General features: G+C 44.1%; 1 long non-coding RNA gene across 2 annotated transcripts in view; it reads right to left on the reverse strand.

Moving 5' to 3' along the window:
- LOC309883550 overlaps positions 1-14,749 on the reverse strand; it is a 147,795-nt gene that overhangs the window by 11,286 nt on the left and 121,760 nt on the right. The window contains exons 1-2 of one of the 2 annotated variants that reach the window (XR_014318476.1): positions 7,567-7,662; positions 7,348-7,452 (exon numbers count right to left, since the gene is read on the reverse strand). The exons of the other annotated variant lie outside the window; for it this stretch is intronic. This is a non-coding gene — a long non-coding RNA (uncharacterized lncRNA). Of the gene's footprint in view, positions 1-7,347; positions 7,453-7,566; positions 7,663-14,749 lie in introns of those variants that run through there. 2 annotated transcript variants of the gene reach the window in all.

The following is a 14,749-nucleotide window of genomic DNA, read 5'->3' on the forward strand; positions in this document are numbered from 1 at the left end:
TAGCTTGGCTCTGTCAAAAAGAGCTGAATTAGCTCCAATACTTAGCAAGTTTTCCTAAACATGACCATTTTGAGAGCACTGAATGCCAAGGAGCTGGGGCACAGCATCCACAGCCAGCCTGGCTAGATCTGGGGCACCCATGATCCCAGGCAGACCTTTTGCTTTACCCCAGCTTCCACTCCACCTTGGAGAGGTGTTCCCTCCTGTGAAGTTTTACTGGTGGAATGAGAAAAGCGTGCTGCTTGGGTTGGGATGAACAAGAAATTTATGCGTAGTTATTATGCACAGATATGTAAATAAATAAATAAATCTGCATTCATGTATTAAGGGATGTTAATGTGCTCAGAGTAATTTTCCATAGATTTTATTGATTGACTTCTGGCTTTGAGGGTTTAACTGCCATGTCAGTTTGCCCACTTTAATTTAGCATGTGGATGACTTATAATAACAAGCTGGTTTTATCACTTGAAACTGTTCCTAATTAATGAGAGACAAAAGCAATACAGAGAAAACACTGGGTGAACACATTCCTTTCTTTTCTCTTTCATCCTGGAAAAACTCTTAAAACTTTTGAGCTTCAGTACATTATTTGAAAAACTGTTAAATAAATAGATTCAGCACTAGCAACAACAACAATGCAAAGATAATATATCTCCCTGTGCTGGAATTATTGCAATACGAATAGTTCCAGACTTAGAACAAGAAGAATAAATATCACTTTGAAAGGTCTTCATTGGTGTTTTCAGTCTCATCATTTTCTACAGCTGTGATTCAATTATTAAAGTATACACACGCTGGGGAGGAAGTCAAATTTTTACAAAAAGGAAAAAGTAGGATCAAGCCTGGCTGGGATCAAACAGGGATACAATCATTCTACCACTGGCATAGTTTGCAATGCTGGGCAAACCATCGGACACCTCCCTGTTTCATTTGCTCATCTGTAAACTGTTAAAACAATTCTCACCCCAGCATCCAGGAGAAATCAATCATCAGGACTGAAATGAACTAAATAGCAGTTAAATTCTTGGATAGAGGACATAACAGAAATACACGTATTTCAACTTGAAGTGTTATGCTGCCCTCAGCACAGACTGTAGTGGATGTGGTGTTAAACAATGCACATTGTCCTTGCTTTCAGGACGGACTGAAACTTTCAAAGACTATCAAGCGTTTTAAAGGCTATTATGTAGTAATGCTGCTTTCTTTATCCTGAGTCCTTTGTGAGGTTGCACCTGGTAAAAGGCATTGCAAAACCCCAGTTCTTAATTCTGAGAGACAACCCTAATGATTCTCTGGCAGCTGCCTTGCAAGCAGACCTCCAAGCACCTTTCCAGTGAGCCACCTTAGAGGGACCCTTGCGATGAATGGACCTTGTCCTGCCCCTTGACTTCCCTGCAGCAGCCCTGCTGCCAATTCTAAGTGCTTGACACCAGAGTCAGGCCTCTACAGTGTCCATGATAATGCTTCACAGATATCTGAGGTCTTTAAAGGAGGAATACATTCACATTATCCTAATACTTTACCTCTGGCTTTGGTCACACTCTGAACCCTTCCCCTGCATCACTTGGACTTGAGTCTTCCCTTTGGTTTTCTGAATGACAGCAGAAATTCTTGTATAATCCTATTAATCCAGCAGCTTGGGCTTCAATTAAAAAAGATCTGTAAGTACTGCAAAGCACAAGTTCACTCTAAAGGTAGGCAAAGCCACCAGGCTCACTGGAAAGCAAGCGCAAACCACAAATTTTTTCAATATAGAGATAACTGTGACACGGAGCCTGTCCAGACCACCTTGTGAAGGTGAGGTGTGTTGCCCCAGCAACTCCAGGAGTAATGGCCACAAGATAGAGCACAGGAAGTTCCACGCCAACACGCGAAATAATTTCTTCATGGTGAGGGTGACGGAGCACTGAGACAGGCTGCCCAGGGAGGTTGTGGAGTTTCCTTCTCTGGAGATATTTAAGGCCCATCTGGATGCCTACCTGGGCAGCCTGCTCTAAGGAACCTGCTTTGGCAGTGGGGTTGGGCCCGATGATCTTTTGAGGTCCCTTCCAACTCCTTCAATTCTGCGATTCTGTGAATGCCACCTTGTCCTCCCAGTGGCGGCCCAAGAGCAGGGACCTGGCAGACAGCTTGGGGGCTGACCCATCTCATTCAGCACAACAGCAGCTAAACCTGCAGAGGATTTATTTATTTATTTATTAAACAAAGTTGAAATCACAGATAAAAATGTTTCTGAAACTGCAGGCATGCTTTATCCTATTTTCTTTTTGGAAGAAGCTTCCACTTTGTATTGAAAATGAACTAAAATATTCCAGAATTTATTTCCAATAAATAATGCAGAGACTTGTTTAGGATGCAGCTGGAATTTGAGCTGCAAGCTTCAATACTAATAGCACTGCCTAACTTTCCATCAATGCTGTCAAAGGCTGAGAGGCTAAACAGAAGGGGAAACCAAAGTCCTGCCAGAAATCACTCCACAGTCCAATGCCCCTATTTCTGCAGGCTCCCAGCTCACTTTCCTCATCACTTGGCTGTGCTGTCTTCCAGAGACTGACCTGAAGACCCAGTATGTACCTATACTAAAGGATGCTGTCCTTTCCTGTGCACCTTCAACTGCACAACTTGCATTAATTCAACAAAAACTTCACTGTGTGAAACCAAACAACGCAAAGCAGCAAAGTGCTCAATAACTTCCACTGTCTTCCCACACGTTTTTATTCAATACTTTTCTTCCAGACCTTTAAGAGTGGCCATTCTTCAGTGGTGGCCTCAACATGCAGAAGTAATGGCACATCTTCTGTATATGCTCTATACCCTCCTCAGCTTCTCATGTGTTGAAGTTTTTTGTGGAACCCCCATTGGTCCTGATGATGCTTTTGATTTAGCAAATGTTTATGTGATTCCGGGTTGGGGAAGGAAGTCCAGGCACATCACTCTAAATAGATCTGTGGGTAACACTTTAGCTACTCATTGAACTGAGATTTAGTAGCATCGTTATTGCATGTAATGTTTATTTTATTAGGTTTATTTTATTAGTGTGCCCACAGCAGAATGTAAGCCTTGTCTTTGTCAACTCAAAAGGCACCCCACAAGAGGCTCTGAGTAGAAAAATATGGAGCACTTCATTTTTTCCTTTGGAAAAGCCAAGCAGATGCTGATGAGTGGATAGTCACAATAAGTGTGTGTTTTGAATACAGTGCTAAGCTCCAAAGCTCAGCTGAGTTAACTTGGTGGGAAGTTGGGTTTAATTTGATCCTCTCTCTGAGTGTTCATAAAATGATGCAATTCAGCTTTAACCAGATGAGTAGTATCATCAAAATACATTATTTAAATCCCACCCCCTCAGCCATGTGGCCAAATTGGAAGAAGTGTCATTTAAGTATCTCCTTCCAGGCCAGGAAAAGATCAGTCACACTTTAAATTAAGTGTCTCAAGTAAGGATTTAATTTAGACCTAATAAGACAGCGATTGTACGTTAAATACCATTGAGTTATTAAAACCATATTCATTGAGGTTTTACAGCTATGTCAGGACAACATGCCATAAATGGAAAAACTGCTAACAAGGCACAGTTATTGATTCTGACATGTGCTAGATAGGATTCATTTGTATGTTCAATAAAAATTAGATAAACAGAGAAGAAACACCCACAAGTGTGTTTTCCAGAGTCTCCATGGACCCCCTTACTGAAGAGTCTGAGCACTCAGAGATGAGAGTGCTGAGACTCACCACCTCCTTAAGAACTGAGATATATTTGTCCTATTGCAGGAGAAACTGAGGCACAGGGAGGGCTTCAAAGAGATTTCCACAGGCTTATCTAGAAAGCCTTTGGGAAGGCAGAGATTTTAAACTGCCCTTATGCTTCTCCTCCTGTGCCTTAACCACAGGACAAAGTTGCTAGAGAAATGATAGAGTGGATTTGAAGAAGAAGGATGCTGATCCCATCTAGCCAAGGACCCAAACATTCCCAGAGCATGTATTAAAAAAGACATTCAGCAGCATCTTCTAGGCCAGCCCTCTGCTGAAGAGAGAGCACGAGGTCTGGGCAGTCGCACAGCACCTTTGTGCTTGGGGTGAACAAAGCACGGTTGAACTTGGATATGTCAGAGGTTGTGTATAGGGGGCTGGCTATATCCCTGCCTGCACAATGCTGGGAACAATATTACATTTGCATAATCATTACGTTCCGTCATGCACAAATATACATATCTGTGTGTGAATGTGTATATACAGCATATATATATGTATAAGTATAAGAGGACTTTAAGGAGGGACTTTCCCACCGGAGAGAAACTTGGAAGATGAGAATGTTTACACAAAAACCATTTCCTTGGCCAAGAAGTTTCTGTATTCCCCTTGCTGCTATTAGAGACATTTGTGTATAAATCAGAGCTCCCAGCCCTGCCTCTCCTTCCATCTGAGCCTACACAGATTGCATAATCCTCTGTTTGTGGCATCATCGTGCGTTGCTATAGAGATAGGGGAAACGTCTGCAATGATGATGATGTCAAATCGCTCAGCCAGAAAACTCCAGTATCAAGACAGAGGAGGAAAGGGTCTGTAAACAGAAGCAAAGTATCATCACTAGTAGTCAGCAAAGAGAAGAGGTAATATTATTTATAGACCTTTAAAGGTAAACAGATGTCAGCTCCAAACGAGGACAACTTGAAAGCTTTCTCCAGCGTGAAAGTCCCCAGCTCTGCTCCCACTTTTAAAGCTTTGCTTCATCAACATGACTTCTCTTTCAATTGCTCTTTTATTCAATGAGCTCTATAAATTTGGGAGTAGTTATGCTGCTACTGCCATGGGAATGTGGCAACCTGATGAATACTTCGTCTGTCTCATCTTGTGGCTCTGTCTGGGGATGGACTAAGAGTAAAAATGCAGATCCACTACTTAAAAGAAATATTTATTTCTCCTATTGCAGGCCAGTCTAAGGACAGACAGGGCGGTACAGGCATGGCTGTTGTGGGACCACTAGCCCTGAGCCCACAGGGAGATGCCCAAACTGCAGTTTTCAATAGGAAAAGGAATATTTCTAGCTCTTGGAAGTGCAGTGCCTTGCCTGTCGGACTTGGTTCACAGCTCATCCTCACCACCTACACTGGAAGTCCCCAAGGGCACACAATGAGGCCACTCCAAACCATGTTTGGGACCATGTTTGGGACCATGTTGCCTATGATTCTGGGGGAACGAAGACTCAACACACTCATTAACTGAAGGGAAGCTCTTGTTTCTGCCCAGACCATGGGAACAACACAAGTTGGACCTGTCCAGCACTTTGAGCCAGACCCTGCAACCTGCAGGGTGAAGGCAAAGAACCTGAGGCAGCACCACTAAGCACAGGCATGATGGTGGGTGTGGAGTCCAAGGAAATGGCCCAAGGGAATGGCTCAGCCCTGCCTGCACCACACCATGTGGATATCTGTAGGTATCAGGGCATGAGGGGGGCTTCAGGCTGACAAGGGGTGGCTGCCTTCACATGAGGCTTCACCAGCCAGATCACAAAATCGCTCAACATCTCCTCATGGAGTGGGGTTTCAGAACAGCAGCCACCAACCTCACAGACTGATGGGTGCTGGTGGTCACCTGCACTCACAGACACATGGGGGGCTGTCCCAGAGCTGCCCTGCCCCGAGCAGGTCCCACAGATACCACCTCACTGCTTTGGGATGGCAGGCTTCTGCCCTGATCCGCAAACTTAGGAACCACTTTGGTCCCAGCTCAAACTGACCACTCCCGATTTTATCTCCCATTCCTGCCTACATCCAGCTTTTCCACCAGGCCATTCAGTTCAACCAAAACACAGGTTTACAGGACAGTTGAAGGAAGCTGATCCACAAGACAATTATATTCACAGCTTTTCTAAATAGAAGAAAGTAGTGGCTTGTTTCTTTCCTCCCCAGACCGTTTAATTACCAGGGTATCATGGAATGCCTGCATTGTAATAAAACCCCAGCATGCATCCAGGTACCAGGGGATTTATTAACTTGCACTCAACACTGGCAATCAGCAGCCAGGGTCAGATGTGCCTGTTGATGATGACATCATCATTTTTGGCAGCTCTTTCCAATGAGTGTTGAGTGAGGTAATGTCCCCAAAATTAAAACTGACAGCAGGATTAATAATGATAGATTCCTCGAGCCTTTTCTTTGTGTTTTAGGTTGGTGTTCTATTTCTTCCATTGGGGGTTGCCAAAAGATCAGCATAACATCCACCTGGCGTTTCAGCACGCCACCACTGAGAGTGATAGGGGACACTGGAGAGTGTCAGGGGGTGAGTAGGTTATTTCAGCGTGGTTTTGTCATGTGAAGCCACTGGCTGTATTTTCAGTGGGAGATGGGCATGTCTCATGCCACCAGACCAGTTGCCATCCTCACGGATGTGCCAACCTGCAGCTCTGGGAGTTCAGCTGGAAATAGCTCCCAGGGAGGTGCTTATCAGCAGCCGAGTGGGATGGCTCCTGCTACCTGCAGATTTACATCAAGTTCAGCTGGAGAAAGACTGCATCAGAGTGTGTGCTGCCCCAGCCTCCTAGGATGTCTCCATCCATACACCCCAACATAACTATCAGGATCATTAAGCCCAGAAAACCTTGCCTAGCACACCCAGAGATGTTTTCAGATTTCAGTGTTAAAAAATAAAAAAATAAAATTGGAGCTGTTTGCGGGTGGTTTCATCTGTCTGTTCCAGGAGGTTATGCTTATTTATTTTTGAAGTTTCTGCAAAGGAAAGGGAAAGGAAGGGAAACCCAGGCTGCAGCTGTCACCCTGTGATCAAGCTCAGCCCAAGACCTCAGCAGCCACAAACCAATGCTGCAAGTGCAGAGCACACACTTCATCCAAACCTGACCCAGCACACACAGGCCTGCTAACACCAGGGCTCACGGACCTGCTTCTATTTAGACAACACAAACCTGGCTCTCTTTTCTGCTCAGTTGAATGTCAGATGGAAAAGTCTTCATGGGACATCCCTGAAATCTGTCATCCACAGCAATAAGCAGCCATGCCATCACCACAAGGTCCCCAGCATACAACAGACTTGTGACTTTGTGCCCAACAGACACAAAGCATCCAGGTTTCCACGCTCCAGCCCTCACTCCCTTCTCTCCTCCCACCGTTCCCACTATCTGACCATTTTGCTTCCTTGAATTCTGCTCAGATTCATCTTGTGACATTTCTGTGCTTTCTCTTGCTCTGCTCTACCCACTCGCCTGCATCCTTCACTGCAACCAACACAACCGAAAGATAAAGCCTGAACATAAGCCCGAGGTTCAAAGTTAGATTTCTTATGCAAATTTTCCAAACTAGCCAGAAAGAGATTTGAAAAATTAGTGAAGGCAAGTACCTGGGATTTTCCTGTTAATTGTGTTCTGTCACAGCAGCAGATGGAGGTGGCCTGGGCATTCATGCAGCCTATTGACAAATTAAATCCTCTGATGGCCATTTGGCACTAAAATGAAGAAAAAGAAAATACTGAAACTATGGATCTCAAATAGCCTGTATTCACATTAAATAGTACTTACTACTCCTAGTAGTTACCTATCTCAGATAAAATCCAACTCACCGAGACATTACTCTGCCTGAGCACAAGCTACAGACCTGGGCACTTGCTGTGCACTTAAATGCTGTAAAAACACTATTTTATCTTTGTGCATAGGTGGGTGGTGCGGTGCATGGAGCAGTCCCTTCTGAATACTCTCATGAAAAATGCAGACCCTCGCAGGACCTACCGCCCTTGAGTTGTCCCCACCCCTTGCTCCGTATTGACAGCAGAGACATACTGCCTCTATATTGCTAAGTCAAAATGAAGGCATGGAAATCTGAAATAATGATGGAATAAATGAGCAAAGTTTTGGTCATTGTTTAATTTGCTCAGAGAACAACCCCACCTAAGATTCCTTCTGCCAACTCTGACAAAGTGGCCAAAGATAAAGACAAATATGCCTCAGAGATGAAGCACAGCTGTTAAACTAACAGTGAATGAAAAAAAAAAAAAAAAAAAAAAAAAAAAGCACAATAATTTAATTAGTATCTGTGCCCTTTCTATGTTTCTCCCTCCAATGTTATTGGCAAGAAACATAGCTTGAGATTTTAATTTTTCCTATACAGATGTGGCCCTTAAAAAAAAAAAAATCTACCAATAACCTCTTAGGACTCCATTTCTCTAATGATGATAAAGTGCTTTAGTTAATTAAACCTCACAAAATTTCTGAAAGCGTCAAACTAAGCAATGCAGCAGCCTCATCTCAAAACGCAGCACTTCCAGAAATGTGTTTGTGGGCTCTGAGCAGCGGATCTCCCCCACACCCTCTGCGTTCATATCAGTTGCAAAGGAACCCCAGGGGAAGATTATATACAAACTGACACAGAAAATGGGCTGGAGCTGTTTCTACTGAAAGCATGGGTGGTTTTTGTTGTTGTTGTTTTGTTTTTATAATTTGTGGCTTTAGGAAAAGAGAAAAAAAAAAAAAAAAAAGGCAAACAAAAAGTTCTGTTCCCAAAGCTAAAATGCTTTGCAAAAATTATCTTGATTTTGCCTGAGGTTACAACAGAAAAGAAACAGAAAAGATACTGAAGTTCAGGATGTGACTCTGGTCAAACTTCAGGGGAGAACATGCAGTCAGTCCAGACCCTGATCTTGAGGTCTGAGTTTTATATTGCAAACAACTTGGAAAGATTTCTCTTCATGTCAGCGCAGAAAAATCTCAAAATTGCAAAATGTGGTCACCAGACATGGCTGTAGTTTTACATCCAGCTCTATCATCAGGGAAGCTTGGGTCTGCTTTATGTTTCCCTTTCAGGTAGTGGAGTTGATAGTACAAGCATTTATAACAATAATGTCTCCAGTCAAAGTCTACCAGCCAATTCCTTCATACGGGCATGTACATGCGAATAGCATTGCCTCTGTACACATTGAAATCTACTTCATTAAGAAATATGCATGAGATTTACCGTCAATGGTCTGCTACACTCCCCATCTTTTTACTAGGAACTCTGAGTAGGAAAACCAGCAAGTTTTTCATCTGCAATGAAACCCTTTAACCAAGGCTACTGTTGAGTGGTTCAGGCACAGCCTCGCTGCATGGTGCTGGTCCTGAGGAACCCCAATTGGTTTGCAGTGGGCAGACCAGCCCATAGCTTTGTACTTGGCTCATGCAGGCTCTGAATCAACAAATTCCTCCAGCCTATCCTTAAGTTCAGTCTTGGGTCCCATTCTCTTCCTCTGGGACAAGCATTTTATTGTGATCGCCAAGCAGGAGACCGTGCCCTTGGGGGTTGACTGTGGGCAGACCTCTGCGCTGAACCAAAGCCCGTCTGCCTGCTGGGTAACCCCAGCTACTGGTTTGGCTGTGGGCTGCAGAGCTGCTGGGTTGTGGGATGTGATATCCCCATTTACCACACCACAGTCAGATGGACAGCAGTGTACAGAGAAGTGTCAGACATGTACAAAGTCCTTTCCTCACTTCCGAGGAAAGCATTGTATTAGGGGAAAGAGGTCATCTCATCACTTCCATGTTTGCTGACAACCCAGACCCCCTCTGCCAAGCTTCAGCCCCTGCGTGGAGTTTTACTGCTAGATTTAAAAACACAGCAAGCAAGAGCTCATCTAGGATAAAGAGGCTCAGCAGAGCTACTTACAGGAACATGAATATTGGCAGCCAGGATTCGTACAACCTGCCTGGGAGATAACAAAGAAGCAAGACCTATCTTCACGTCGGGTACCAGCTTCGCTCTTATTCACATTGTGGGTCCTGTGGTGGTTTCCTTCACTCCAAAAACCACTAATTTAATGTACAGTACAGTCATTCTATGTGGGGGGAAAGAGAAATTCTTTCTTCCTTCCTGTTGGAAAACTCTTTGGCAGTAACGCTTGGATTGTTTTCTTTGTAAATTATATTCATGCTGTTTTCAAGATGTTTTCCTGACTTTATTGAAATTTGACCAATTTAACGAGTAATGTAGAACTTGTTTCCATGTTAAAAAACTCTCAGAGCTGCTTGGGAATAATTATTAAAACTTCCATGTGTGCAGCAAAGCCAGTTACTTCTGCAAATAGCAAAAACTGTCCGTAACAGAAGGACACTGCTCTAACAATAGGCAAAGTAACGCAAAACCCAAGGCCACCAACCTTTGGAGAACAGGGGCTGTACTGGCTGCATGCCAGGAACATTACACTCACACCTGGTTTTCATGCCAAATTCCATTAAAAAAAAAGTTTTAATCGCAGATAGGGGACCAATGCAAAGCCCTGAAATCTATGGAGAGGCTCATGAGGAGAGTCTAAACCCGAATCAGGCTCCAAAGACCTGATCTCCTATGCAGCAGTTGTGCATGCTCCTGATTTCTTCAACTCCCCTTTACCAGTGCTTTGGGGGATCAAGGGAGTGTGGTTTGCTGCCAAACCTATTTGATGCAGATATGCATGAAAGGCAGAGGAGCAGCATACTCACAACCCACGCGACAGCTATGTCCAGCCCAGGAAGCCAACAAGCATCTGTCTAAACTTCAATCCCTTCTGTTTTTGTTTTTTTCCTAAACACAGAATGACTTTTAACATAAGCATGCACTTAAGGGGTTGATAGGCTCGGTGCTCCCCGTCACACACAGCTACACATGGTGGCAGCAGTGCAGGGGACCACACCTTCGTGTTTAGGAGCAAAGCACCGGTGCCTCCCTGTCCCCTCCAGGTGAGACCTGCCAGGCAGGTGGGAGATGTCCTCATCGTTATTCAAGCCAAAAGCCAGAGGCAACCCTCACTGGTTGTAAAGGATCAGATGAGAGCATTGTGCACGGGTAGTTTACAGAACTGAAATACAGAAGCTGACATTTTTATGACTTTCATAATCTCGGCAGCAAGCAGCATGTGCCCTGCAGCAGGCAGCAGCTCCCCAGCACCACGCACCAACAGGTACGTGGAGAGATGGGGACGCGTCCTGGGAACCTGCTGGCACACCTGGGCACTTCTGCCAGTTCTTCGGGGATGCTCTCTGGGCTTTGATGCCCTCACCAACTTAAAATATACTTGGAAATCCTACAGATTTATTTAGCTGTAGATTTTGATCCTTTTCCTCCCTGGTGGCTAGAAACACATTCATGGGCACACACACATTCCTCTTTCCTCACTCCTATTTAGTCTCCAAGGCTGGCATTGCAGCCAGTTCTCTGCAGCTGCCTTTGAGGTCTTGCTTTCCTCACAAGATTCCCTGTAACACTTTCAGTCCTCATCTCAGAGAGAAGAAAAACACAACTGGAGGTTTGGGCAACAGGAGCAAAGGTCCAGGCATCTAAACCAATGGCTAAATGAGAGCATTTGTGAATTTATGGGCGCTCCCTGCTTTTAGCTACTTCTGTACTGTTAGTTGGCTCAGCATCTCTGAACAAAGCCCTTGTAGCTATTGCATTTCCTCAGCATCAATAATGCATCCTGCCGGGCTAGGCTGTGCCATGCCGCAGCAAACCAAGCCGTGGGGTGTCACACTGCTGCCAGCCAGGTGAGATAGCAGGATGAGATGGGGCTGCTGCAGCTGCAGTGCCATCCGGCGTGGCAGAGCACAAGTTCTGCTCCAAGGGAAGCATCCTGGCTTCATCCTTCTAGAGGCTCAGATGCATAAAGTTCTCCCCTGCAAGACCCAGCAGCAGTGTGGATTCATCTGCCCAGCTGTTACTCATTCAAGATACATGTAAGAGGATATTCATTAAACACCTTTCAGTCAAAGGGACAAGATGACTCTGCAATCGTTACTCTTGTAAGCAATCATCATGTGAGTGGTTCCCCCTTGCAGGATGAACTGGAATGTTCTCCTTTGCAAGATTCAGGGAGGTCTGTTCTTGCAGGGGGCACAGGGTTATTGCTCAGTGCATCATGGAGAGGTGAAGGAAATGATGCTGATGCAAAGCAGTGCCTTTCCTTTCCCCAACAAACAGGGCCTGGGTTTTTCAATGGCACACACCAATTCACAGTCAGATGAACTTGGTTTTGATGCCTTTGAAACCCACTGCCTTAATGCTTGAGATTAACACCAGGCAGATGCTGGCAAAGCCATCAGCTTACCCACCCCACAGAGCAACCAGCAGCATGACTGCACCATGTATACATGTACGAGGCTGGCATTTTGGAAGCCATCACACCTTTCCTGCACTCACCCACAGGCTTCCCTTAAAGCCTCAGCACAAACACCAACAAGGGCATCAAAGCTGAGGAGAGCTCAGCTCTTCTCAAAATGGTCCCCATCAAAAATAAAACAGCAGCTGAACATGCAGTATGTTCAAAAAGAAAAAAAAATAAAAAATTGCTTTCCTCTTAGGATTAAAGTGGCACTCCATATAGCGTGTTTGTTAAAATGCAGCGCTGTTTCAGTGTGAATGGCATTTATACATAAAAAGAAGGTGATTTATTTATCCTCCCTTTCCCCAGGGCCACAGGACAATGCGTGGGCTGGAGAACTTTGCCTGCTGCTTGCCTACGCTTCTGGCTGATGAAGCTGAAGTGTATCTTGTCCAGCTGTTTATGCCCTTTGCCTGAATGGAGGTGACATGCAGGGGACAAAGAAGGCTTAGTTAAGTCAAGGAGCTGTGGGAAAGTAAAACCCCTCAAGGATGGAGCAGAATTCAGCCAAAACTGTCACATCTTGCTATCAGCTGAGCGTTGTCCTGTGTTCTCAGCACTGAATCAGTGAAATATCAGGAACCCAAACTATTGTTGCATTCATTAAAAAAAGCAAAGGATTTTATGCTTCATTGTAAGCTGCAACACACAGCTCTGCTTGCAACCGCTCCTTAAGGGTGCCACAGGTCTGGGACTCACTGGGAAATTCTCTGTTCACTCACAGATGGGTCTGCAACGTTTCACAGCTTTTAAGAGTGAAGTTTATGAATGCCATAACTAATATTTTCAGCGTTCATTCCTCTAGTGCAACGTAAGCCCTTGAGAAGTTCAGACCAGGATCAGAGAAGCAAACACATGCATAGTAACTTAAGGAAAAAAAAAAAAAAATCCCCCTCAAAAAAAAAAAAAAAAAAAAAAAAAAGGGACTTCCTAGCCCAGAAAGTGAAGATTGTCTTAAATCTTTTTTTTTTTTTTTACTCCAAATTGCTTTGCTTGTACAAAGTTTTAGAAATATTGCTTGTGTACACCTGCCTTTGCCATGGCTGGAGGTAAAACCACAAGTACAGTAAAAAGATTTTTCAGAATTCTTAAATGTGAAGGAAAACACCTTCAGGCTGGCCACATCACAACCCAAGTCGCAGTTTGTAAAGTAAAACATAATAACATTAAATACCCATTTTCATGGTTAAGAGCATCTTACCTCTTATAGCTAAGAAATATCACTTCCGTGTGAAAAGAAAATAAAAATAAGAGGCAGCTAACAATCCTCATCACCTGCTTTAAGGCTGCTGCTTGGCGAGAAACAGCCTGGCATACTTTACAAGGACAGAAGCCATGCAAGAAGACTAGAGATGGTTAAAACCATCAGCACATCCCAGTGATCACAAGATTTTCAACCTCAGCACACCCCGGTGTTCCCAAGGTAGAAGAAAAGCAAGGCAGCCTCCTCCCCACAACATATGGGAGGAACAGGTGTGCAAAGGGTGGATGCTTAACCAGCAATAGGTGAATAAAATTATAAATAAGGAAGCTGATAGCTGAGGGGAATTACTTGGCAAAGGGTAGGGAGGGTTTTCACTGGAGGCCAAAGAAGGGCAGGGTCCCAGCATAGGTGCTGACAACTCCATGACCCCATCTTAGGGGTCACTCAGAGGCACTGCCCCACTTGGATGTGCCTGGCACCAGTGCTGATGGTGGGAAGGTTTCAGAGCCCCTGAGTCACCTGTGAGCAGTTTGTAGTGCAGAGAACTGAAAGTATGCCTCTTTAGTACCCCTGCTTTACAGGCTGCAAGAGAGGGAAAGTCACCTGGTATTGCTCTGCTACCTACAAGGCATTTCAAAGGCAACTGTCTCAAAAAATCTGACTTTTTACAGGTTCAGAAGATTTTAATCTCTATGAGCATGTTGGTCAACAGAAGAGTTAAATATTCATTGCCAGGAATGCTTTTGGAAACGCTGAGGAGGTCAGAGCCAGGACCAAGGCAGATTTCAGAGAAGTTCTCTAATACTTTGGCTACAACCATTGCAAAGTTCACCAGCACTTGCTGTCAAATCCAGGCTGCTTTTGGGCAAGGCAGAATTTTGCACATAAACCATTTGCAGCTGTAAAAAGCAATCTTGCTTGCTTCAGAAACTACACTTCTTTCCAAAAACCCAGAATGACTTACAAACACTATCATCAAAACTGAATGGAAAGGAAATAAAGTGCCTGCAAGAAAGAGAAATTAATTTTTGCAAAATTAGTCCCATTTGTGCAAATATTTACACTGAAGCTTAATATTACACACATATTCCCACTCAAAACTGATGAATGTACTCAACCATACATTGTTATGCGTTTGCCTGCAGTGTTTGAAACATGAGTGGTAATTGGCATGGGGAAAGTCCTGATGCTCATAAGCTTTTGGAACTGCTGATAACCCGATAAACAAAAATGTTAAGGCAACTTCAGGAGCTAATCAAAACCCTGGCAGGTTGCGGGAATGTCAATATTTACAGCAAGCAGCCTTTCATCAGTTAATCACTTTTAACCTTCATAAATTAAGATACTATAGAGGACTTCAGGTTAATGTAGGAACCCTCTATTCAATTAAGGTATTACAAAGGCAGTTACAAACAAGTAAGGCATCATGAAAGCAAG

The sequence above is a fragment of the Aythya marila genome (assembly GCF_965140915.1).
Source record: "Aythya marila genome assembly, chromosome: 14".
In the NCBI taxonomy this organism is placed as follows: Eukaryota; Metazoa; Chordata; class Aves; order Anseriformes; family Anatidae; genus Aythya; species Aythya marila.